Below are 23,942 nucleotides of genomic sequence, written 5' to 3'. Positions count from 1 at the left end.
TAGTACAATGAAAAAAGCAGTATGTTTAAGAACCAAACATCTTAATTTCAAACCCTTGTTCTACCACAAACTAGCTAAGTAATTCTTGTACAAATTAACCTAACTTCTCTAAGCCTCAGCTTCCTCATCTTTAAAATGGGAACAGAAATGGTCATATTTGGGAGTTCCCGTCGTGGCTCAGAGGAAACAAATCTGGCTAGTACCCTGAGGACACAGGTTAGATCCCTGGCCTCACTCAGTGGGTTAAAGATCCAGTGCTGCTGTGAGCTGTGGTGTAAGTCGCAGATGTGGCCTGGGTCCCTTGCAGTTGCTGTGGCTGTGGGGTAGGCCGGCAGTTACAGCTCCAATTCAACACCTAGCCTGGGAACCTCCATATGCCATGGGTATGGCCCGAAAAAGAAAAAAAAAAAAAATGGCCATACTTGATATTGAGTGCCTTTATAGCCAAATACTATGCTACATGCTGGAGATTCAGATGAGAAACATATCTGCTATCTTCAAGAAGCTGGGAGAAAGACCAGTAAATAATTACAATATAGGGTAATGGTACAAGGGCAGAGGTAATCACAGGAACAGAGCAGACATGTGTATGGGTGCAATTCTTGGCATAAAGAAAAAAGCAACAAATATTAATTTCCTTATTAATTAATTTCCTTATTAATTTGCCTTATTTCATTTCTCATTCACATTTTAAAAACTATCACTCTACAGCTTTTTATAAAATGAAAGCAGTTACTTTTATATTAAAAGTATTTAAAAAATGAATCAATATGCAAAATTTCATGAACACAAATATCAAACCAATAACTCTCAATTCTGAATAAACCACTGTCCTATCATCATTTTATAATGAAAAATATATTTCTAAAGAGCAAATGAACTTCAATATGTTTTAGAAGATGACATAGTTTCACTTAAGTCAAACTTAAGTTCTTAGTGAATTCTTCAAGATTTTTACCTTTCAGTTAGGTACCAATCAGAAAGGCTTAAGATCTACCCCATTAAAAATACTCTTTTGGGGAGTTCTTGTCGTGGCACAGAAAAAACGAATCCAACTAGGAACCATGAGGTTGGACGTTCGATCCCTGGCTTTGCTCAATGGGTTAAGGATCTGGTATTGCTGTGAGCTGTAGTGTAGATGGCAGACACGGCTCGGATCCTGTGCTTCTGTGGCTGTGACATAGGCCAGTGGCTACAGCTCCAATTCCACCCCTTGCTTGGGAAACTCCATACACCGAGGGTGCAGCCCTAAAAAGGAAACAAAAAAAACCCCACCTCTTTGGGAGTTCCCACTGTAACTCAGCAGGTTAAGAAACTAACATAGTGTCTGAGAGGATTTGTGTTCAATTCCTCGCCTTGCTTAAGTGGGTTAAGTATCCTGTGTTACTGCCAGCTGCATCATAGGTTGCAGATGCAGCTCAGATCCAGTGTTACCATGGCTGTGGTGTAGGCCGGCAGCTGCAGTTCTGATTAGACACCCAGCCTGGGAACTTCCATATGCTGCAGTGTAGCCATAAAAAGAGAAAAAAACCTCTTTGATTTCCTTGGACAAATGGACTGAATCCAGGTTTGGGACAGGGAAAACATAAGACAGGCCTAGAGCATCAAACAGTGTTCAAATGTAAAGAAGTACTTTAAAAAAAAAGACACAAGATCTCCCACTGGTCACTGTAGACTAATTTGAGCAACTACATAACATTGGATTATAACCCAAAAAATAAAAATAAACACCCATGAATCTATACTGATAAAAAATAAATGACTAAATAAGTAAACGAATGAGGAAAAGGGACGGAATTTGCTTACAGAAAAATTCCAGTTAACATAAGCAGATATGACTCTGTCCAGAAGGTGGCGCTCAAGCCCACTTCCCTTGAGCACAGGCTGGACGTATTATTACTTGCTTCCAAAGAAGAGAGTAGGGAGCTCCCTGGTGGCCTAGTGAGTCAAGGATCGTGCATTATCATTGCTGTAGCACAGGATCAGTTCCTGGTCTGGGAACTTCTGCATGCCAAAAAAAACCCCAAACAAAACAAAACAGAAAGTAGGAGAAGAATAAAAGACAGTAGCTTCAACTAGAGAAAGCCAGAAGATAGCACTTTACTCAACTAACTGATCAAGGTTAATACCAATGGAGGTAAGTCATGTTGATATCACTTGCCCCCCACGTGATGTGAGGAGAAAGTTTACTTCAGTGGCAGTCTTCTCAAAAATAATAATTCCAGGAGTTCCCGTCGTGGCGCAGTGGTTAACGAATCCGACTAGGAACCATGAGGTTGCGGGTTCGGTCCCTGCCCTTGCTCAGTGGGTTAACGATCTGGCATTGCCGTGAGCTGTGGTGTAGGTTGCAGACGCGGCTCAGATCCCGCTTTGCTGTGGCTCTGGCGTAGGCCGGAGACTACAGGTCCGATTCGACCCCTAGCCTGGGAACCTCCATATGCCGCGGGAGTGGTCCAAGAAATAGCAAAAAGACAAAAAAAAAAATAAATAAATAATAATAATAATAATAATTCCAGCCTAATCTTGAGAAAATGTCAAACCCAAATTAAGGGACAATTATAGGTACCTAGCTAGTACCTTTCAAATTTTAAAGTCAAGAAAAACAAGAAAAGTCTGAGAGACTGTCACAGATTAGAGGAGGCTAGACATGTGATGACTAAATGCAGTGTTTTTTTTTCTTTCTTTCTTTTCGGCTGACCCATGGCATATGGAGTTCCTGGGCCAGGGATCAGATCTGAGCTTCAGCTTCGACCTAAGCCACAGCTACAGAAACACCAGATCTTTTAACCCACTGTGCCAGGCTGGGGATCATACCTGTGTCCTGGTGCTGCAGAGATGCCACCAATCCCATAGTGCCACTATGGGAACTCCTAGTTAATTTTGGTTTTGACAAATGTATCATGGTTATATGAAAATCTGGGAAGCTGGGTAAAGGGTATACAGAAATATGGAAACTTTATACTACCTTTGCAACTTTCTAGAAAACTAACATTTTTCTAAAACAAAAAGTTTTTTTAAAAAAATCTCATTGATACATATCATGGATGTTTAGAGGTTCTAGATAGGGGGAAAAAAAGGTACTTACCAACCAGGCATGTTCCTATGCCAAAAAGCTCCAATGTCAAGCTCACTTCCAGACCTGAGATGGCTTGATGGGGCAGTCATGAGTACCACTCCCAACTCTTCCCTCGCCACCTCCAATCTATTTTCTTTTTTTTTTTTTTTTTTGCCTTTTTAGGACCATACTCACGGCACATGGAGGTTCCTAGGCTAGGGGTCGAATCAGCTACAGCTGCCAGCCTATGCCAGAGCCACAGCAACTCAGGATCCAAGCTATGTCTGCAACCTATACCACAGCTCAAGGCAATGCCAGACCCTTAACCCACTGAGTGAAGCCAGTGATCAAAACTGTGTCCTCATGGATACTAGTTGGGTTCATTAACCATTGAGCCATCATGGGAACTCCCAAGCTATTTTCGTATGTTTCAACCCCATTGTAGAGCTCACGACAGTTCCTTCCTTGTGCTAACAGCAGCTCCTTCCCCAAGGCAGTACGAGGAAGTAACAAACAAAATCTCAGGATTTTTTGCTGTATTCTCACATTTGGAGAGAAACTGAGGCAGCTGTACGTAGGCACCTCAGATTCTCAGAGATGAACACACTCAGTACTGCAGGAGCTCAGCAAAAATGACGAGGGCGGCTTTCTCCATTTTTAAGGTGTCTGTGCTAAGCTTAGGACACAAGGAGCAGTCCACAGGAGTGGGATACACCTGGATTTGCACAGGACATTTCCTGGGACCCCGGAAGAGACAAAAGAGTGTAGGCACTCAGCATGGACCTGCCTCAGCCCTAGTAGGTGCCCAGCTTTTGCAGCAGTGAAGCGCCTTGTACACCTTATCTTCACCCATCTGCTGGCTGGATGCAGAGGACTCCAGGACCCTACAGGTTGCTTGGGCCATAAAATGAAAGGAGCCTGACTCTGCCAGTCACCACATAAAAGGCTCTCCGTTGACCAGAAAAAAACATCTGAAACACACAATTTAAGAAACTCCCAAACGTACGGACTCCAACTTCTTTCTCTTCTCTCTCTTTTTTTAAGGGCTACACTCGCAGCATATGTAAGTTCCCAGGCTGGGGTGGAATCAGAGCTGCAGCTGCCAGCCTACGCCAAAGCCAGATCCAAGCCATGTCTGCAGCCTACATCACAGCTCATGGCAATGCCAGATCTTTACCCACTGACTGAGGCCAGGTATCAAACCTGCATCTTCATGGATACTAGTTGGGTTTGTTACTGATGAGCCACAAAGGGAACTGCCTCAAGCATTTGTAATGCCAGCTTATTTGAAGGAAAACTACACAGGTATAACTGAGGTATCTGGTTATTAATATTTCAGAAAAACTAGGAAGAGTGAAAGAGAAATGTTCACTCATATACATTACCAATATGTCCTAGAGAAAACAATATCTTGGGATAAAAAGCACGTAGTCACTTAACTTCAACAGAACATTTTTTTTTCTTTTCCTCTCAGGATTGCACCTGCGGCATGTGAAAGTTTCAGGCTAGGGGTTGAATCAGAGCTATAGCTGCCAGCCTATACCACAGCCACAGCCACACTGGTGAGCTGCATCTGTGCCCTATACACAGCTCACAGCAACGCTAGATCCTTAACTCACTCAACAAGGATCAAACCCACATCTTCATGGATACCAGTTGGGTTCTTAACCCACTGAGCCACAATGGGAACTCCCAACAGAATATTTCTCAGAAAACTTTTATATCAAAAATTTAGAGGGAGTTCCCTTTGTGGCTTAGTGGTTAACAAACCCAAGTAGGATCCCTGAGATTGCAGGTTCAATCCCTGGCCTCGCTCAGTGAGTTAAAGATCTGGTGTTACCATGAGTTATGGTCTAGGCTGCAGACATGCAACTCGGATCCTGCATTGCTGTGGCTGTGGTGTAGGCTGGCAGCTGTAGCTCCGACTCAACCCCTAGCCTGGGAACTTCCATATGCCATGGGTGCAGTTCTAAAAAGCACACACACACACACACAAAAAAAAAAAATTTAGAGAAATTTGTGTGTATGTTTTAAACTATCAGGGAAATAGCTTTAAAGCGGTTTAGCAAAGAACCACTTGTTTCATTTTATTTCATTTTTTAAAATTGATGTATAATTGATTTATAATGCTAATTTGTGTCATAGAGCAAAGTGATTCAGTTATACGTATATATGCGTTGTTTTTTATATTCTTTTCCATTACGAACTTATATCAGGATACTGAATCTAGTTCACTATGCTGTACCGTAGGACCTTGTTTATCCATCCTGTATTTAACAGTTTGCACCTGCTCATCCCAAGCTCCAAGTCCATCTTCCCCACCTCCCCTTCCTCTTGGCAATCACAAGTCTAGAACCATTTGTTTTAAACTGGGCAAAAGTGCTGAATACTTAGTGGAAGGTATGCTAAATGGACATCTGCTACAATTTCAATGTAATTTTAAATATCATATTCATTAATGACTGAGACTTAATGTCTTTGTAAATTAATCCTGCTTAGTGAGTCTGAATATGCTATTCTTATTCACACAAATGTGAATACTGGTTGCAGTGACATATGGCACGTCATGCACTAAGTACACTAAAATTCTTAGGGAAAGCACAGTTCTTAAAGTGCAGGAATTTGTTAAGAAGGAAAAAGGGGAGGAATGACACACATATTCATACAGTATGAGATTATCCTGCAGGTTCCAGATATAACATTTAAATATCTTTTAAAGAGCAAAGACATTTTCCTCAATAACACCTTGAGATGTCCAGTTTTTCAAGTAAATCTTCCACCCAAAGTCACCGTTTAAAGCAAGTCCATGAATACTTCTTTCAGTAAGAACAATGAACTGCCTTTGCCTTTCCAGAACCACCAGCTGGTTAGCCAAACAGAGAAACCAAACTTCCCCAGTCACCAGATGTCTTAAATTGGAACAGTCAGTAGCAATGTGGAACAATCCAATTCTTCAATTGGTACTCTATGTTTACTACTTCTTTTTCTGAATAGATGCCTTTAAAAATTAGGCAAATGCTTTCTTTAATAACTGCCAAAAAAAAAAAAAGAAAAAAGAATCAAAGCCTATAACAGAATGCTGTTCACATTATCAGAGAACCAGCCACTTGAGTGTTAGGTACTATAGTTAAAAACTGATAAGCAATTATCAACATTAAATCTCTATCATTAATTCAGAAATGATTCTCAAATGGCTGACATGACAGACCTAAAACACACTGGATTTAGCAAAGAGCACAGAGAAAGTCTCTGCTCTCAATACAGGGCAGCAAGGAACAGACTGATACACAGACAAATAACTACTTATAAGAATGAAAATAAGGGAGTTCCTGTTGTGGCTCAGCAGTAACAAACCTGACTATTATCCATGAGGATTCGGGTTTGATCCCTGGCCTCACTCAGTGGGTTAAAGGATCTGGTGTTGCCATGAGCTGTGATGCAGGTCACTGTGGCTGTGGTGTAGGTCGCAGCTGCAGCTCCAATTCAACCCCTAACCTGTGAACTTCCATATACCACAGATGAAGCCCTAAAAAGAAAAGAAAAAAAAAAATGAAAATAATGTTGGGTGAGGCAAGAAATGAGGTAGAAAAAGCCTTTTAAATTTGGTCATTAAAGGCAAGCCTCTGTGGCTTGGGTTCCACATGCCCAAAGGCACAGCTCAGAAACTTCCACACGTCATAGGCACAGCCAAAAAAGAAAAACCAGGCAAGCCTCTCCCATGAGGTGACATTTGAGCCAAGAACAGATTGAAATGAGGGAGGGAAAAGATTGGACCATGTGAGCCATGAGCTACCTAGGCAGAGAAAAGCAACAAGTGGACCAGAGCAGCTAAAGTTGAGTCAGAAAGACAGTGGTGTAAGGAAATAAGGTTAAAGAGGTAGCTGGACTCAGGTAAGAACTTTGCAGGCCGCAGTAAGGATCTTTTATTCTCAAATGAGAAAGCAAGCCACTGCAGGTGGAGAGCAGGTGAGAAATACTTGTGAAGCCATTTCTCCAGCTGCTACCTGAAGAACAGCCCTTAGGGCAAGAGTGAAGACAGTGATGAAGGTTGTGTAGTTCTGGACCAGAAATATGAGAGTGGGGAGAAGGGGCTGGATTCGGGCCACAGCTATAAATGAGGAATAACCAGAATTTTCTGATTAGACTGCCAACAGGGGGTCTGAGAAGAGGTTTCAAAGATGATTCTTAGGTTTCTGGCCTCAGCAATAAGGTGAATATATTGTTGGCCTGTTACTTTTAGGATAATTACAAGATGATTAATTAGATAGTTAATTATCCAATTGTTTAAAGTCTTTATAAACTGCAGTATATTAATATAATAGAATCAAACACAGCAATTAAAAAAAAACACATACCACTGGTACAGACAACAAGGTTGGAGAAATCTCAAAACTGTTTAGTGACGGAAGACCGACATAAAAGGGTGCTATACAATTTCATTTACACAAAGTTTAAGGGTAGGTAAGATAAATCCATAATGCTAGAAATGGGAATACTGGCTGTCTTTAGAGGGATATGGCCTGGGAAAGACAGTGAGAGAACTTTGCGAGTGGCAGTTGTGCACAGATGTACACATTTGAAAAAACAAACCGTCACAGAGGAGAAGGACCCCCACCTCTGTCATGCCTCTCACACAGAGTACAAGGCTTCGGCAGCTGTTGGAGGAGAAACAGCATGGGGAGAAATCTTCTATCAGGCACCAGCCAGCAGTGCCTGCTCAAAGCTGAGGGCGGAAGAGGGACAGTGAGGAGAGTTCCCCAGCATCCCGGGCCCAACACTCCAGTGGCTCATTCATATCAGACAAAGAACAGTTCAGAACCAGGCCTATTAACTGACTCAAAATCATCATAGACCTAAATGTGAGAGTAAAAACTACAAAACCTCAGTGGGGAGAGTAATTCCCACCCCAAAGGATGTGCCTGGCCCAGATAATTGCTCAAAAAAAAAAAAAAAAAAAAGAGTTCTCGTCGTGGTACAGCTGAAGCGAGTCCAACTAGGATCCATGAGGTTGCAGGTTCGATCCCTGGCCTTGCTCAGTGGGTTAAGGATCTGGCGTTGTCCTGAGCTGTGGTGTAGGTCAGACACAGCTCGGATCTGGCATTGCTGTGGCTGTGGTGTAGGTCGGTGGCTAAAGCTCCAATTAGACCCCTAGTCTGGGAACCTCCATATGCCATGGGTGCAGCCCCAGAAAGACCAAAAAAAAAAAAAAAAAGCAAAACCCTGGGAAAGGAGGGAAGTTATGACCCTGCGTTAGGTGAAGATTTCTCAGAGTACAAAAAGCACAAACTAGTGAACAAAACCATTAATTAACTAAAATTTGAAACTTCTGCTTTTGAAAAATCTGTTAAGAAAATACAAGTTTGGGAGTTCCCATTGTGGCTCAATGGTAAATGAATCCAACGAGGAACCATGAGATTGCGGGTTCGATCCCTGGCCTCGCTCAGTGGGTTAAGGATCTGGTGTTGCCATGAGTTGTGGTGTAGGTTGCAGAAGTGGCTCAGATCTGATGTTGCTGTGGCTGTGGTGTAGGCCGGCAGCTGTAGCTCCGATTAGACCCCTAACCTGGGAACCTCCATATGCCGAGGGTACAGCTCTAGAAAAGCCAAAAAGAAAAAAAAGAAAAAGTTTACAAGAGGTAGGCAAGCTCAATTTACCAAATGTCATGTTTCTTTAGGAACAGCAGAGGACTTACAATTCGGGACACCCAAATTGTAGTCAATTACAGGCAAGTCTGTTGAAGGTTCAGCATGGGTTGCTTTTATGGACAAGGAGTGTAAAAGGGGAAGTCTGGTTAGGAACGATGCAGTGAATTCACTGGCTTGAAGATGGGAAGATTCTTGGCAAATGTTCATTAGTCACAGGATTTTTTTTTTTTTTTTCCTTTTCAGGGCCACACCCGCAGTGTATGGAGATTTCAGGCTAAGGGTCGAATTGGAGCTGTAGCTGCCAGCCTACACCACAGCCACAGCCACACCAGAACCAAGCCACATCTGCCACAGCTCATGGCAATGCCAGATCTTTAACCCACTGAGTGAGACCAGGGATTGAACCTGCGTCCTCGTGGATAGTAGTCAGATTTGTTTTTGGTGAACCACGTCGGAAACTCAAGTTTTTTTTTTTTTTTTTTTCTTTTCTTTCTTTTTGGCCAAGTTCTTGGCATGTAAAAGTTCCTGGGCTAGGGACTGAACCCACACCACACCAGTGACCTAAGCCACTGCAGTGATAACACCAGATACCTGCTGCACCACAGGAGAAGTCACAGGTGGTTTGGATAAATCTGTAAATGTGATAATGCTTCATGTGGGATGTTCATAGAAAATCAGCCTCTCAGTCTCTAAATTTTGCTGTTCTGATGGCACATGCATAAGGTTCCATTTCATATCCTTTGGTTCCAGTTAGATTAAAACCCTTTCCCTTTTTCCTTGTTTAAGATCTTTCACAGGAAGTATGGCTGATCAACATTGCTGCTTGGGTATTTTGTTCAGAGATGCTGGTTGTATGTGGCAAGTGGATTTTGGCCTCACTTAAACAACATAGAGAATCTGTGTCATATTCCTCTAAGGTGGTCAGTTTGGTTTCCATGGTCAATTGAGTCTCAGATAAAAAAGAACTTTATTCCACACATACATCTCTATATTTGCCTATTGAAACAAGACAGTAACGATTTCACTAGCAAGATTATACCCAGGGTCAGAAGTCCAATAATAGCTACTGACCAGAACAAACTCCCCCAATTTCTGCAGCTCCCTGCATTTTAAAGGTTGAAAACATCCAAAGTCCCTCAGCTTGGCCCATTTCAGCTAACAGACAGACACTATCCTTTGTCATCTTTAGTTTTATATCATTTTCCCCATTTGTTAACATAAACCACTCTTCTTCCCCAAACAGGCTAGTCCCTACTATGCAATGAGAGGGTCTAGGGCTCGTGGTTTTGTTAAGATGACTTCTACTAGGCTGTCTGTTTGGGTTTGCTGATATTCAAAAGCTCTAACAGAAGCATTAAGGATATTGCCATGATTATGGAGAGGTTTCAAATACTTTTCTCACCAGTTAAGATTGGCAGAATCAGGGGTTTTGTAAGCTGGAAACCAAGGGGTGTGCTCAACAAGAGGGCAGCAAGAAAGTCAGAGAAAGGAAAATTATGACTTTAAGCAACACAACAAGAGCCTGGTATGAACATCCTGGGAAAGTATCTACTTCGGATGCCATCTGCTTCAGTCCTTAGGAACTTTTAAATTTGAATCAATAGCTGGGCTGCAGATTCATTCTAGCTTGGGAGCCTTTTGATAGAAGAGACATGTGAATCCAGGTGACACAGCATTAGTCAGCAACACCTAGGTCAACCAGACTGGAGGAGGCTTTACAGAGATGCCTCTTCCAAAGGACAAAGTGTCCGGGCTGCAAAGTATGGAGATTGTCATCTCTTGGGGAAGGCCATGGAAAGGTTATTACTCCAAAGCATTATCATTCTCAGTGCATTTAGTTAGATCTCTGCAAACAGATCTACTACATGCCTACTGAAATAGATCCTTTTTTATTACTTGTGGGTCAAAGGAAGCAGGGGCCAAAAGTATTGGCTGTCCTATAATTGCTTCAAAGGGTGAGAGCTTATGAATCCTAAATGGAACAGGTCTAAGACTTGGAAGAACCAATAGAAAGAGTTTTAGCTGAGATGTTTGGAGGTTTTTAACTAATTTAGCCAACAGATCTTGATAATCCATTTGTATGTGCAACCAGTCCTGAAGCATGAGGATGATAAGCACAGTGAAAATATTACAGAACTGGCCAGATGGCACAGGTCTGTCAGAGCACTTGTCCTCCAGTCACTGTGGAATTCCAGGGGGTTCCTCAAACAGAAATCATCCTAAGAGGACTTTAGCTACAAAAGAGGCAGCTGCCTTTCTACATGGAAATGCTTCAGTCCAATATGAAAGCATGCAAACCATTACTAGATGAATATATTTTATTTCCTGAGATGGGTACAACTGTATGAAATCCATCTGCCATACCTCTGATGAAATGTCCCAGGCAGTATAGACAGCCTCTCCTGGGTTGAATTCAGGACAGGTGGGACAAGCAAGACATGTGCCTTCTGTGCCCTTGCCAAAGATTCTCCACCAATATCAATTCATAAATATTACCATTTTCTCAGTGGACAAATGGTTTAATTCATGTATGCTGGTTAACAAGGGAAATTTTAGATTTTTGGGCAGGACCAATTTATTTCTGGGTCCAAACTAGAGTCCCTTTTCTTCATGGTACCAAGAGTCTGTAGATTTCCAATTTGGCTTTTTTCTCTTTCAGAGGCCAGCTTCTGTGCTTTCCTGGTTAGTCCCCTTAAGTCCCTGCCAGGAGGAATAGCCTTCTGGACCATGACATAGGTTTGGTTTACAGATCTCAGAAGGGTGGCGTTTTCTGCAGGAATATTGGCAAGGTGGTATCCTTTGGCTTCCAGGGACTATAATGATGACTAGAGCTGCTGGCAGAAGTATGACATCCAACAAATTTTGGACATAAGGGCTATTCTTTGTTCTTTTTTTTTTTTTTTTTGGCTGTACCATGGCATGTGGAAGTTCTCAGGCCAGGGATTGAACCCTGTGACCTTACCTGTGCCACAGCTGTGGCAATGCCAGATCCACTGTGCCACAAGGAAACATCCCATCAGGACTATTCTTAAGGCAAAGGTGCAGTCTCAATGACCCTGGGAGGAGCTGACATCGCATACGTGGCACAAAATTTGCCATTCTCACTTTTTAGGAAAGAACCATCAATAAATCAGATCAACACTGACCAAGGGGATTTCTTGTAAGTCACCGTGAACAGTCAAGAGGTGATCCATCAAAGTCAAACGGTCCTGGGGAATTTCATCAGTGTAAGAGGGAAGGATAACAGGGTTGAGACTGTTACAGAGAACAAGAATGACAGGAGCGGCGCTAAGAGGATTTCATAGGTGGTAAGATGGCTTGTTCGACAGGCTAAGGTACAAAGACAATCAAGGAGGATCCTGTAACTATCACAATAGAAAAGAAAGTAAGTTCAGGAGTTCCTGTCATGGCGCAGTGGTTAACGAATCCGACTAGGAACCATGAGGTTGCGGGTTCCGTCCCTGGCCTTGCTCAGTGGGTTAAGGATCCGATGTTGCCGTGAGCTGTGGTGTAGGTTGCAGACGTGGCTCGGATCCTGCGTTGCTGTGGCTCTGGCGTAGGCCGGTGGCTACAGCTCAAATTAGACCCCTAGCCAGGGAACCTCCATATGCCGTGGGAGTGGCCCAAGAAATGGCAAAAAAAAGACAAAAAAAAAAAAAAAAAAAAAAGTAAGTTCACATAGAGGGGAGACATAGGAAGGGGGCAAAGAGGGACACAAAGGATGTGGAACAGTGGGGTCAGAAGGGACCTTGATTAGCACAACCAAGCCCCGCTGGTTATTTGCTTTGGTTAATCTAGAAATAGTTAAAAGGGCAGTTTTAGAGTCCTGAATATTTAGCAGCCTCTAGACAACAATTAAAATAATTCTCCCGCTTAATACTGCAGCCATGATTTTCTAACTTAGTTTCTAGAAAACAACTTTGGGGATAGCAGAAACTCCATAGGCATTATGGCCACTGGAGTTCTCTACATCTTCCTTATTAAGATGGGTCTATTTAGTCATACATGCACAAGAGGAAGGACCATAATTTTTTAACAAAAAACCAGCTAGGATTCTTCAAGGGGTGGTGAGCAGTTTAGAACACTCAGATGACTGGCTACAACAATTAGAAACAAAAAAGTACTTACCAGAAGGACAATCTGTCCCTCTAGATCCAGGATAAAGGAGAGAGCTTGAGACCTCAGAGGAACTTACCAAACTCAAAGTCACAGCCACTCACAGAAGCAAAGAGCACAAAGGACTCAAGTGCTGGAACCTCCATTGATTCCAGAGGCTGTGATTTCTTGGTGGTCAGTGACCTCTGATCCCACTTACGATACCATGTAATGTCCACTTGAATAAAAAAAGGGTAAAGTGAGGCCAATTCAAATGACTAAAAGTCAAGTTTATTTTGGTGTAGCAGAGATATTGCAATTTGGGACATGCAAGCTTTGGTGAGCTACAGTTGAGTCCTCTGAAGGTTTAGGCTGGGCTGCATTTATGGGCAAGGAGTGCACAAAGGGAGACAGAGTCCAGTTAGGGGCCATGCAGAAGAGTTCACTGGCTCAAAGTTGGGGAGAGAGTCGTTGGTCAGAGGTTCAATCTTTTATAAATCAGCCATTTACAGCATCTTAGTCTTTAAGCTTCATTGTACTGAGAGCACATGTGTGAAATTCCCCATTTTATATCTTTCAGTTCCATTTTAGATTAAAATCCTTTTCCAGTTTTATCCATATCAAGCCAACGGAGGCTGTACAACAGACATTTGGGTGCATCAGTTTCCAGCTTAGGAGGAGAGTGTGAAATTGGGTCATCAGACTACAGGAAGCAGGCTGTAGTTTAAAAACCAGGAAAGTGGATGAAGCTCCTGAAGGGGGATTATACAGAATGATATAAAACAGCAGGTCAAGAATGGAACACTGAAATACCAGTTTAAGAAAGAGGCAGAGAAAAAATGAAAATTATATAAAAAAAAAAAAGAACCAGAAGAAATCCAGCAAAGTGGCCAAACAGCTAATATTAACTGATGATTAATATCTAGGTTTCTATATCAGAAACTTAACATGAATGCTTCGTTTAACCTACCAATAACTCTGAAAGATAATCTTTGTATTACGGCTTTTTAGATGAGGAAATTGAGGCTTAAAGAAATAAGTATTGCACCGTAGTTAAAAGTATGGGTATGTAACCGGACCGTCAGGGTTCAAATCCTGGCTTCACTGGCTCTGTGTTTCAGTTTTCTTTTTTTTTTTTTTTTGGCCACACGAGTGGCATAGGGAAGTTCCCAGGCCAGAGATGGAACCTACCCCATAGCAGGACCCAAGCCACTGTAGTGACAACACTGGACCACAAGGGAACTCCCAGCTTTCTATTCTTTCAACAAGGGTTAACAGTTCCAGCCTAACAAGACTGTTATAAGAAATAAATTAATTACTACATGTTAAGTACTCAGAATGATGCCTGGCTCAGAAATGACCAGTAAGTCATTAAGCATAAAATAAGCACAGATAGGAGTTCCCGTCGTGGCGCAGTGGTTAACGAATCCAACTAGGAACCATGAGGTTGCGGGTTCGGTCCCTGCCCTTGCTCAGTGGGTTAATGATCCGGCGTTGCCGTGAGCTGTGGTGTAGGTTGCAGACGCGGCTCGGATCCTGCGTTGCTGTGCCTCTGGCGTAGGCCGGTGGCTACAGCTCCGATTGGACCCCTAGCCTGGGAACCTCCATATGCCGCGGGAGCGGCCCAAGAAATAGCAACAACAACAACAACAACAACAACAACAACAAAAAAAGAGAGAGACAAAAAAAAAAAGACAAAAGACAAAAAAATAAAATAAAATAAAATAAAATAAGCACAGATAATTTAAAAGAAATGCAACAGTGTCAAACGATAAACTTGTAGAATAACCTATTAGATTCAAGACACATGCATATGTATTTACATATATATCCCTCACACTGTCAACTATGATAACAGATCTAATTGAATATATATGGGGCAGAGGTGGGGTCAGGGAACAGGCAGACTTCTAAGATGAATTCACTGTATAAAACATCCCCCCCTAAAGTCACTGAACAGAAACATGCTTTCGCATACCAATAACTTTAAATTTCCACTGTTAACCAGCAGTTGAAATAAGATCAAGCCAAATGAGGCTTCCTGACACTGGAGAGCTTATAATTATGTCAACCTATCTCTCATACAAAAGGCAATATTTTATAAATGTTTACAAATTGAGGGAGTGGCTCAGTGGGTTAAGAACCCGACCAGTATCCATGAATATGTGGGTTCAATCCCTGGCTTCACTCAGTGGTTAAGGATCCAGAGCTGCCATGAGCTGTGGGTGTAGGTCGCAGATGCGGCTCAGATCCCGCGTTGCTGTGGCTCTGATGTAGGCTGGCAGCTGCAGCTCTGATTCGACCCCTAGCCTGAGAACCTTCATATGCCGAAGGTGCGGCCCTACTAAATAAGTAAATAAATTTTTACATTTTGATGTATAAGTTCACTATTTATTGCTCCAAATTATGTGACTATCCAAAAGGGATCTGTTGAAATAGACATTAAAAACAGTTGTAAAAACACTTAAATATTTATAGCTTTATATTCGTGGAAAGATTCAGTAGGGCAAACCAGCTCTCTTAACCACTTTGTGTCCTATCACGGGAAAATAAAAATTTAGTTAAGTTCAAAACTCATTTTCCTTTCTTCTGAACACAGTAAAAGATCCTAATAATTAGAGAAATAACCAACAAAAGGCATAATTTTTGAACCATCCTGCAAGTGTGGGATACTAAGAGAAAAAAAAAAATCACACTTGCTGTATAGATCTGATGTGAAGGATAAAAAGGACTAGAAATAATGTGCTGTCAATTTTACTGTTACTGAACACATGAACATATTTAGCTTGAACTAAAGCAATCAAATTCTTGGCACCGGTTACTACTGCCAATGAACAACAGGTGCGAAAATTAGAGGAGGACCAAAAAAGTCCATTAGGACTTAACTACAAAGTCTCTGAAAAGAATAAATTTCCACTGTTACCCAGGAAAACTGAGACTGAATTTTTCTTAGTTGTTCTTTCGCCTCTCCTTCCCAGCAATATAAATTATTTCCTTTATGTGAACTCAGAGATTTTATCCTTAACCCTGAGCTCTCTTCAAAACTCCAATCTCCTATTTCTAATGTCTGCCTAGACCCCTACTCCTGAATGTGCAGTCAAAATTTCAAATAAAATATACTCACAATGTAACCCAAACATATACTCTCCACCTCTGTTAACTGCACAGTCACCAAGGCACCAAACCTCAGGATTACCTTTTATAAAAGGGAGGCAAAGTACAAGACTGAACTAGCTAATAAAGACAACCTTGAAAATAGCCTTTCACCTTCCACTCCTCACTGTCCTGCCACTATCCTCCTTCTGTTTTCCATTCCCTCTCATCTGCAACTGCAGTATCGTCCGATGTGCCCGATACAGAACATGACCTAATATTCAACTGATTCCTGGACCAAGATGGCAAGAATGGGACAATTTTTCCCTTCCCACAGGAGAAATATCATCTAAGAGTTTGTTCTTAGAAACAATTTCATTTTGTAAAAAATACTGACATGCAGTACATCAGAAATAAAAGCAAATACATGATTTCACAAACATTTTGTTAAGTAGGAAAACCTAAATACTTAATTTTTATAAAATCTCATACATTCTTATGTTGTTTCTGCATTGGGTGCAAATGTTTGAACATGTGAATTACATACTATTTCACAGCAACCTCAGGCTCATCAAAATTTTTAATAGGCAAAATACTTTTCCCACAGTACAACTGCGAAAAGGATTACAACTCTCCAAGAACCCTACATCATTTTCTTGAGTTATCTAAAAAATGCTTCAAGGAGTTCCCGTCGTGGCGCAGTAGTTAACGAATCCGACTAGGAACCATAAGGTTGCGGGTTCGGTCCCTGCCCTTGCTCAGTGGGTTAACGATCCGGCATTGCCGTGAGCTGCGGTGTAGGTTGCAGACGCGGGGCTCGGATCCCTCGTTGCTGTGGCTCTGGCGTAGGCCGGTGGCTACAGCTCCGATTCAACCCCTAGCCTGGGAACCTCCATATGCCTCGGGAGCCGCCCAAGAAATAGCAACAACAACAACAAAAAAGACAAAAGACAAAAAAAAAAAAAAAAAAATGCTTCAAGATCTGCTCAAATCCTCCCACTACTAGGAAATCTTGCTTAACACAGCCTAAAGTGCATTTCTATTTCCTCTGAATGCCAAAATATCAACTGTATACCATACAGCAATCATATATGAAATATATTAAAGTGTTATTTATCTCTAGTTACATGGTTCACATAACTTCTATTTTTTTCTCCCCAGTGTAGAATATAAACTTCTTAAGGACAGGAACCATGCTTTCCAATTCTCTAAAACAATCCTCTACCCTCCTGATACTAACTCCACAGCCTACCTCAGGAATTCCTATTTGCCTTGAAAGTGAAAAATACAAACACACACAACACACACCTGGAAGAGGCAGACGAGGCAAGGATAATCAACTACAAGTAGATGTAAAACAAAAACAAAGACAGGAAACACAAACACACATGCAGACCTAACCCTAGAAGCAGCTCTCTCTTTTCTGGATAAATCAAATGGTAACATTATCAATATTGATAAAATACCCATAACTACAGCTTAAGGTCGATTCACTAACCTCCTAGTATCATAGAAAGCATTATGAAGGCATAACTGAGGCAACTAAGGAAAGGGCTAGGATTTGGGAACATCACCTTACTGCATTACACAGTATCCTATATGCAGAAAGTATTTAACAGACACCTGCTGGTTTGAACTAATTTAATCACTAGTCCTATACACTTAGATTCCAGAGAAATATGTATGAAATGCAATTCTTCTTTCACAAAATATAGAATCAAACTAAAATTCCAGTGTAATGCACTAAATGCTATGTACCTTGCCTCTGTGAAATAAACATGTTTCTGATGCCAAAAAGATACATCCACATTATAATTTTTCAATATTTTTAAAAATAACCCAATGACTCGTAAATTGTATTCTTCCTATCTTTTAGAATGGCTCAGGGTATTTGAGTGATTTCCACACTCCTTTCTTAGTTCCTAAGAAATAACTTCCATTTGACTTTACAATCTTGGGCAGGGAGTCGGGGGGAAGTCTGGAAATAAAATAGCTCTGCAAAAATAATTTAGTGCTACATTAAATACAAGTTAATGATAGGCTGATGAAATCACACACGTTAAAAATGAAAAACTTGGCTTCAATATTGATCCTTCTTTCTTCCTTTCTGGAAAATAGACGCCTGTCATGGATACTAACAGCTTTGGGTCTGAGTAATACAGTGCTGAAGGATTTGAAGGATTCATGAAGGGAAGCAGTCTGATGGAATTAGAACCATGATAAAAATATTTTAACAAGCAGCCAAGAATTGGAAACCCATTGAAAATGAAGAAATGTGTCTCTGGGGTGGACCTAGTCACTATGAACAAGCTGAAAGGTGTTAACAGTAGAAAAGGAGGCAGTTTTTAAGATCTGCATTACACCCAAGGGGCTTTTTTTTTTTTTTTTTTTTTGAGTGTGACCTTTGGTAAACCGCAGATCCAATCATAATCTTGGTTTCTTCACATCTCCCCTTGTTCTATTTGCTGGTTCTTTTGTATGCATCAGTGACATTACCAATAACTAAGATATACTGCACTCTTGCTAAAATTCAGGCACTGTTCTAAATGCTTTACATGTATTATACCTCATTTAACCTTCCAGATGACCCAATGAAGTAGTTCACTTACTTCCCCCATTCTGTAATTAGGAAGTGAGGTTTAGGCAAAGGTGGGTAATATACCAAAGGTCATCTGGCTCACAAATGCATAGCACGTACTGGAACTCAGACCTGGTTTGACAGCCCAGACTCAAATACTTTCTTATACTGTCTCTCAAATGATATGAGACATTTCACAAGGTATTTTTAAGTGGTGACTCAAACATAAAGTTATTATAATTCTTATTTGAATATAAGAATATAATTCTTACAATTAATCAATACAGAGTTAAAATATTTAAACTCTTAATACTAATGGAGATTTTATAAGCCAGTCGTAGTGTCAATGATGTGAATCCAGTGCAAATTTTAGTTGCCTAGATGTGCAAATTTCCAAGTATTTATAGAGTTAAAGATTTAAATATCAGCTACATATTTAAACAAATTTAAAATATAAGCTATCACCTAGAGCTCTTTGTCTTCCAGTATTATTTCACATTAATGTTCACTTAATAATATTGGATAAAATCATTGAGGACAGAATTTATTTAATACTGTTTGTCAGGCACTGTTTTAAGCACTTCACAAACATTTACTTATTTAATTCTTGTAAGAGCCTACAAAGTACTTAAAATTGGAACCACTATTCAACCCAGGTAGTTCGGTTTAAGAATCTGTGCTCTTAAAGTGCCCACTGTGGTTCAATGGTAATGAACCCAACTAGTATCCATGAGGTTGCGAGTTCGACCCCTGGCCTCACTCAGTGGGTTAAGGATCCAGCACTGCCATAAGCTGTGGTGTAGGTCGCAGACCTAGCTCAGATCTGGCAGCTGCAGCACTGATTAAACCCCTAGCCTGAGGACTTCTGTATGCTACAAGTGTGGCCCTAAAATGCAGAAGAAAAAAAAAAAAAAAAGAATCTGTGCTTTTAGCCACTAATTGTCACAATTCAAGGAATGATGAAATTCTTTTTTTTTTAAGTCAATAAAAAAGTAATAATGACCAGGATAAAGGTCCACAAAGAGAATGAAACCGTCACGTACCTCAGTATACATACTAATACAAAGCAATGTGTAAAAGAAATATATTAACTGATATGATAAATTAATTTACACTACCAGGAAGAGTTTTAATTATAGTAGCACACCAAACTTATTAGTCTTTGGAAGAAAAGGTTTCTTCTAATTTTCCTATCGAACTGTATTGATAGCAGAGCAAAGCAATGAAATTTGGAGACTAAAACTAACACTAATACTAACACAAAAGACTTGATAGGATTTTTATCACTTTTTGGTCAACTTATGAAATGGCAAAAAAAATTCAAAAAAAAAAATCACACAAACTAGCAAAGTTCATAAAAGAATTAATGATAAATTTGAACCCTTTTAAGGTACAACAGACACTTAATATAACTTTACATCTTGCTTATGAAAAAATTAATTTTTCAAAGGACTACAGTGCCTGTTTTTTCATGTTTCTCACAACTCTGAGTTAAGAAGGACAAAGAGTCTTATTTTATAAACTAAAACTCAGAAAAATTAAATATTTTGCATGACATAGACAGATCTTCTGACTCCAAGCCCTTCTTCTATCACATCATGCTGCCAAAATTTTAAGCTTTATACTTTTTTTGGCCACACCTACAGTATGTGGAAGTTCTGACCCATGCCACAGCAGTGATAATGCCAGATCCCTAACCAGGAAACTTCTAAAACTTAATACTTTTCAAGCTGTTTCATAGACAAGAAAATTTGGAAACTATACAGTAGAAAACATAGTCAAGTTTTATGGTCTTTAAAATGTTAAGAGATTTGTTAAAAATCTCATTATTGCATGAGGTACAAGTTATCTAACTGAAATGATGAACTAGTTAATTCAGCCAAAATGAACTTGGAAGGAGTTCCCATTGTGGTTCAGTGGTTAACGAACCCAACTAGTATCCACAAGGATTTGCTGGTTTTGATTCCTGGCCTCGCTATGAGCTGAGGGTAGGTCACAGACACAACTCAGATCCTGCGTTGCTGTGTGGCTGAGGTGAAGGCCAGCAGCTACAACTCCAATTAGACCCCTAGCCAGGGAACTTACATATGCTGGAGGTGCAGCCATAAAAAGTGGAAAAAAAAAAAAAGAAGTTGGCTAGAAGTACTGCCCATTGTAGGAGACTGCTAACTCATCAGCAGATCATTAAGGTAGGCACACAACTAAAGCAGTTAGGTGTGGCTATGTGACAGAGTTCTAGCCAAAAGAATACAAGACAAAGTAAGACAGGTCACTTCTGGGCCTGACCATGGAAATGTGGCACATGTGTGTCTCCTTGCCCTTTCCTCTTCCATCTACAAGCAAAAACCACAGAGATCATTACTTAATAGTTTCTAAATACTTGGATGTGGGTTCTTTCATGTATTACCTTACTCCAACACATCCATAGTTACTGGATGGTAACAAATGCAACTTATCAGATTCTATCTCCTATGATTTTTTTTTGGCCATACCCGTAGTATGCAGAAGTTCCTAGGCCAGGGATCAAACCTGCACCACAGCATTGACAACAGTGGACCCTTAACTACTAGTCCACCAGGGAACCCCTGCTAAGAATTATTAATTCCAGCCAGACGGGAGAGCAGATCGTTATCTTCTTCTGCAGGTGTCAGAGCTGTCTTCTTGCTGGGGTGTTGGAGGATATCAATGGCGAGGGACAAGCAATTAGTTCTCCATGAAGCCCAGTGCATACGCTAACCTTAGGAGCAATGATGTTGTCTTTACTTAGTTGCCTAAATGGCTTCCTTATAATAAACTTCCATCATCAGAGATCATACTTCAATAAGATAATGTGACAACAGTTCAAAATAGTATCAATCACAAATATTATGAAATTGAATGCAAATCCAAATGAATTTTTAAGATAGATTAGAATTTAAAGAAATTTCACTCCTCACAGCTTAATTCAGGCTTTGTATCCACATTATCATAGGAATATTCATTTACCTCTTCTGTTTTCTAGTAGAAAAGACGAAGAAGTACCAACCTACAGTAGCTTAGAAAGGTCTTTCCAGAGCAATCTAGAAATTATTTTTTTTCTCTTATAGTTATCCTACTAGACTTAAGGTTGCATTAGAATAGGATCTGTTTTACGCTTCTTTATAACTTTTGTGGCACGCTAAGTAACGCACGCCGAAAACATCCAGGTTCTAATTCTTAGAACCTATATTTCCTTATATATCAAAGGGATTTTGTAATTAAGCTAAGGATCTTTTTTTTTCCCCCTTTTACAACCACACCTGCAGTATATGGAAGTTCCCAGTTTAGAGGCTGAATCAGAGCAGCAGCTGAGGCCTACGTCACAGACACAGCAATACGGGATCCAAGCTGCATCTGTGACCTATACCACAGCTCACAGAAACGCCACATCCTTAACCCACTGAGTGAGGTCAGGGATCGAACCACATCCTCACAGACACTGTCAGGTTCTTAACCAGCTGAGCCACAACAGGAATCCCTAAACTAAGGATCTTCAGATGGAGATTACTCTGGATCATCTAGGTGGAACCTAAATGTAAACACAAATGCCCCATGATGAGGAAAGCAGGGGGAGATTTAACTACAGAAGAGAAGATATTAGGATTATGAAGCAGAGATTGATGCGATGTGCTTTTAAAATGAAAGAGCCACAAGCCAAGGAGTCTAGGAAACTACAAAGCTGAAAAAGTCAAAAGAAATGGGTCTTTCCCTCAGTCTCCAGAAGTAATCAGAACTCAGAACACCAGTTAAAAGAGCTCATCTACTTTTGCTTTATGCTGTATACAGCAGTCTAAGGTAAGAATACTAACCAGACAAGTACCACTTCTGCATTCACAAGGAATACTATCCAGAACCCTGGGTAAGAAGCCACATAGGCTTAAGGGGTACTTCACACCTAAGTGGTACTAGACAGAATGTTACCCACTGTGTGTGCACATATATATTTCATGTCATATATTTTAATAATATTGCATATTACATATTGATGATAGTCTAGTTTCCAGAGTAAAGAATTTGAAAAGCAGCAACAATCATATGTGGTTAACGTCAGTAATTTATATTCACTATCTCTTTTGATCCTCACAACTCTATGAAGTAGACAAATCTGGTATTGATTTCAGTTCTGCAGTGGAAGAAGCTGCAACCCAGTCACAGGGTAGTAAATAGCTCCCACTCTGATGACTTTCTACTAGACAATTTTACTTGGATAACATCAATCAATTTACTTATAGGTATATTGTTGTAAATTTCAAAATAACTTCAAGTTGGGAAAGAAAACAAGGCCAACACTTTACAAGCAATACCGTATTTTAATTTTACGTGCATGGAAACAATACCACACTCAGTGGTCAGTGATAAAGCTGAAGAGAACGAGTGGACGAATAATTTAAGTGTTTCTTTGCACAAAAATGAGAATGGCACCTACCCCTTTAGATGCTACTGTGTGGATTAAACGAGAGTACACTAAAAGTACTTATCACAGTAGCTAGTCTCACAGTTAGTACTCCATACTCCAGGACGTCTCTTCCCAAAGGAAAATCTCCTTTCTGACCCCGAAAATGAACACACTCAGAAGATGGGTAGAAGAGAATACAAAGGGAATGAAGATAGGGAAAATAGGTCCTGGCTACCCTTCCTTGAACACTTGACGAGCCGGCGCTTTGCAGTCACCCAAGAATGACCCAGAGAGGTGCTGGGGGCAGCCTAGGCGAAACCAACCTAAGCCCCGAAAGGCTCGTGGGGCAGGGGCAGCACCTTTCTGACCCGGGGGTACGACCACGGCCCCAGAAACCCCAACACGTGGCTCCCTCTCCCGGCTCCTCCCAATTGCCCTCTGCTCCTCAGTCTCCAAGCTTTCTCAGGTCGACCGGCACCGTAGCTGCAGATCAAGAGAGCAGCCTTTCCGGGGACCCTCCCAACCCAACCCTGAGAAATGCGCCTCACCGGGAAGCCTCGAAGTGGCTCCGGGAACTACAGCTCAGCCTCCTAGCGGAGCGACGACCGGAAGCCCGCCCCCCACCTCTCCGATTGGATAAATGTGCAACATGAGGCTGCAGAGGATTGGTCAGCATCCGAGGGGCGGGATATAGCCCAGGTGATGAAGAGATGCTGGGATGTGGAGGGCAAGGAAGCGCCGGGGCTTTCTCCCTCCGGATTGGACGAGACCAGACATTTACGCCAGCTTAGAACCAGCTTCCGTAGAGCCGTCCACCACCGCCCTTTGCGTTACGTTTCGTTACGCTACCTTACGTTAGCGGAAGTTTTAAGCACTCATTGGTTGTGACGGAAGTTTGTCTCCTGGCTGCGTGGCCAATAGAGGACAATAATACAGCGAGTTCCGCCTCTTCCTCGGGCGATTGAGTCCTTCCGTTGACACATGGCAAAGTGAGTTCCTTCCAGTGTTTAGACGCTAGAAACTCCTACCAAGCCAGACACGGGTAGGGAACTGCTATTTTGA

The 23,942-nt window shown here is 41.2% G+C and overlaps 1 protein-coding gene across 4 annotated transcripts in view; it reads right to left on the bottom strand.

The window, feature by feature from the left end:
- Positions 1 to 23,495, bottom strand: part of WDR89 (WD repeat domain 89) — a 35,875-nt gene extending 12,380 nt beyond the window's left edge. For 3 of the 4 annotated variants that reach the window (XM_021074245.2, XM_021074241.2, XM_021074236.2), the window contains exon 1: positions 23,429 to 23,495. The gene's annotated coding sequence lies outside the window, so the exon portion shown is untranslated. Of the gene's footprint in view, positions 1 to 12,828; positions 13,548 to 23,428 lie in introns of all 4 variants that reach the window. The other variant, XM_084983161.1, reaches the window with a different exon arrangement.
- Between the last annotated feature and the right edge of the window lie 447 nt (positions 23,496 to 23,942).

Source organism: Sus scrofa, chromosome 1, assembly GCF_054392235.1.
Source record: "Sus scrofa isolate SSC_HxYL_T2T_F1_AM1 chromosome 1, Sscrofa_HxYL_maternal_Yorkshire_Landrace_v2.0, whole genome shotgun sequence".
Lineage (NCBI taxonomy): Eukaryota > Metazoa > Chordata > Mammalia > Artiodactyla > Suidae > Sus > Sus scrofa.
This window is presented reverse-complemented; position numbering and strand designations above follow the sequence as displayed.